The 3,425-nt window shown below is 44.0% G+C and overlaps 1 protein-coding gene and 1 long non-coding RNA gene across 3 annotated transcripts in view; one reads left to right on the forward strand and one right to left on the reverse strand.

Moving 5' to 3' along the window:
- Positions 1 to 3,425, forward strand: part of DCAF5 (DDB1 and CUL4 associated factor 5) — a 125,491-nt gene that overhangs the window by 11,859 nt on the left and 110,207 nt on the right. The gene's annotated exons all lie outside the window — the stretch shown is intronic.
- LOC102493728 (uncharacterized) overlaps positions 1,412 to 3,425 on the reverse strand; it is a 17,006-nt gene continuing 14,992 nt past the window's right edge. The window contains exon 4 of the long non-coding RNA XR_336020.2: positions 1,412 to 1,666. This is a non-coding gene — a long non-coding RNA (uncharacterized LOC102493728). The remainder of the gene's footprint in view (positions 1,667 to 3,425) is intronic.

Consider the following 3,425-nt stretch of genomic DNA (forward strand, 5'->3'; position numbering starts at 1 on the left):
CCCTGGGGGGTGATTTCTCGCTTTCTGTCTCTATGTCTCTCTCTGTCTGTCTGGCGAGCGCACACGCCCTATAGCAAAAAAACTCAAAAAAAATTAAAATAAATAAATAAATAAATTCAAATAAAATAATTATTTAAAAAAAGAAAGAATTAGGGACCAGCAGTTGGGGTAATGGCTATGTCACTGGACTCTTGTGTAGTCGACTGTCATTCGAGCACTAGACCTTGTGTCTTAAACTCATACCGGGTACTTGTGTGTGCGTGCCCAAGATCCTGAGAGGAGAATGGAGGGGAAGGGATCGCAGCTTGGCCATCCTCCCAGGGGGTGATTTCTTGCTCTTTGTCTCTCTGTCTCTCTCTTTCTGGCAAGCGCACATGCTCTATAGCAAAAAAATCCTCTCCAAAAGGAAAAAAAAAACAGAAATAGACTCATCACCTGGTCTAGAAGTTGACCTCCCACTTTAACACTGTGTCTGTCGAAAAGTGCTTCCAAATGGTTTACCAGTGCTCCCTGGGCAAGCTAGCCCATGTTATACATTTACACTGTCTTCAAAAAAATTTTATTCTGGGGAACCAGCAGTTAGTGTAATGGCTATATCGCTGGACTCTCACGTAGTCGACCGTGGTTCGCGTCCCGGACCCGGTGGCTTAGAACTCACGCCGGGCGCGTGTGCGTGCGTGCCCAAGATCCCAAGAGGAGAATGGAGAAGAAGGGATTGCGGCGTGACCATCCCCCCTGGGGGGTGATTTCACGCTTTCTGTCTTTCTGTCTCTGTCTGGCGAGCGCATGTGCCCTATAGCGAAAAAAACCTCTCAAAAAATTTTTTTTATTCCGGAGTACATTATTCATTTGTGTCCCAAATATAAATATGGGCACACATGCACACATACCCGGTGTGAGATTAAACTACCAGGTTCGGACTCAAATCGTGGTCAGCTACATGGGATTCCAGCGACATAGCCATTACACCAACTGCTGGTCCCCACCTGTTTAATTCTTAATGAACTTGAAGCATAGTGTTCTTGCAAGTAGCATTTGTTCTGTCTTCAGCAACTTTGCTTTGCTTCTGTGAAAAAAAAAAAAGGCATTTCATTTTCAGAGTCATTAACTGATCCAAGTGAACAAAGAGGGCACATTGTAGGTCCCTACTGGGCTCAGTTTGCTCTTAACATCTGTTTTCTTTCTCTCTCTTTTAAAGAGGTTTTTGCCATAGGGTGTGAATTCACTGGAAGGAGAGAGAGAGACAGAAAAAGTGAGAGAGAAAGTGAGAAATCATCCCCCCGGGGGATGACCATGCCGCAGTCCCTTCTCTGTTTTTCTCCTCCCGGGATCTTGGGTATGCACACACACGTGGCTGGCGTGAGTTTTAAGCCACTGGGTCTGGGACTTGAACATGGTCAGCCATGTGGGAGTCCAGCAACGTAACCGCTACACCATCTGCTGGCCCTAACATCTGTTTTCTTAAGTCTGGAATTGAGGGAAAGACTTGACAGTAGTAGTTCGTCACTTTAGCCATCTGTTCTCCCCATGCCTTCGTGTTCATAGTTTCCTTGCTCCCTTATTCACATCGTGTTCCTTGCAGTGTTGAATATTGGAGATTCCGTCAGTGCCTCTCAGGAAACAGCTGATACTGGAGGTCGAGTCCATGTGCTCTCGTACTATTTTCCTATCAGGGCCAATTTAAAAATGAAAGTTACATTCCAGAGGGCTTGGATATGTAGGAACAATGAAAAATAACATCTTACAAAATTGACAGGTCTATAGCAGATCCAGGTAGCTAAAATGATGTTGGCAGAAAGGCTGAGTCCCAAACTTTCCTCTGCCTCTGCCTGGACTCCTGCTGGTTGATAAGATGAGGTACAAGTGCCTAATAATGTTGGTAAGTTAACTCTGGGTCCCCTGCCTGCCTTGCTGCTGCCTGCTGGGTCCTTTATAACCAAGGCAACTATATATATCCTGCTGATCTTGAGACTTCTAAATTCCTCATTGTTCTGCTATGATTATTAGTAGTCCTTTCAAAATTCTTGAAGAGGTTTTAGTCTGTATGATAAATTGTGTAATTATCCACTTATCATCTGAACTGTCTGATATTCAGGTAAAACCAATTCCCTTGTTTCCTGTTTCCTCACATTCACTAAATATGTATATATATATATGTATTATTTTTTTGAAGAAGTTTTTGCTATAGGGCGCGTGCGCTCGCCAGAAAGACAGACAGAGAGACAGAAAGCGAGAAATCACCCCTCAGGCGGGATGGCCACGCCATAATCCCTTCTCCTTTATTCTCTTGGGATCTTGGGCACTCACACACATGCGCCCACTGTGAGTTCAAGCCACCGGGTCCAGGACTTGAATCGCGGTTGACTACGTGGGAATCCAGCTACAGAGCCATTACGCTAACTGCTGATCCCACCATATTCACTATTTTTTTTAAAAATTATTTCTTATTATTTTAAATTTGTTATAGGGCATGTGTGCTCACCAGAGAGACAGAGAGAGAGAGAATGAGAAAGCAAGCCACCAGGCCTGGAACTCAAACTGTAGTTGGTCATGTGGGAATCCAGCTCCTCAACTACCATACCACCTTCTGGCCCCTCACATTTACTATTAAGTGCTTTTGGTGGAGGGGCTGGCAGGTGGCGTGATAGTTGAGGGTGCTGGACTCCCACATGGCCGCCTGTGGTTCAAGTCCTGGACCTGGTAGCTTGCTTTCTCACTTTCTCTCTCTCTCTCTCTCTCTCTCTCTCTCACTGTATCCCTATCTGGTCAAATTAAAATAAATAAAGTTAAGTAAAGTAGTTATTTTTTTTAACCAGGCTATAGGTTGGTCCCATGTGTTACTTCTTAGAAAAAGCCTTCCCATGGGTTCTTTGTAGGACTGATTTTTAAGAAAGATATTTTGAAGGATGATTTTCTATAGAATTGGGATTTTCTTCTGAGGATTTTTTTTTTTTTAACTTGCCAGAGGGCATGTATGGATTGCCTGAAAGAGAGAGGGAAGGAGGGAAAGATAGCAACCCTCCCATTGGGTGTGTTCACACAACTTCTCTTCATTTCTCCATCCTGTTGGGATTTTGAATGTGCATGCACAAAGTGCCTGGTGTGATTTTTCAAGCCCCAGGGGCCAAGATTCAAGCTGTGTGGGATCCAGCTTTTTTTACCACCAGGCCAAGAGGTCAACCAACCTATTTTGAGAAGTTTTTAACCGAAAGTAGATAATATTAAAACCATATAATTGGCTTAATTTTGTGGAATATTTATCCAATACTAGAGTACATTTGCAAAAATGGTACAAAATGGTCTTTCGCGACCAGCAAATGGCGTAAAGGTTGCATTGCTGGATTCCCATGTAGTCGACTGTGGTTTGAGTCCTGGACCTGGCGGCTTCAAACTCATGGCAGGTGTGTGTGTGGACGGGTGTTTGT

The sequence above is a fragment of the Tupaia chinensis genome, unplaced genomic scaffold (assembly GCF_000334495.1).
Source record: "Tupaia chinensis unplaced genomic scaffold, TupChi_1.0 Scaffold000609_1, whole genome shotgun sequence".
Taxonomy (NCBI): domain Eukaryota; kingdom Metazoa; phylum Chordata; class Mammalia; order Scandentia; family Tupaiidae; genus Tupaia; species Tupaia belangeri.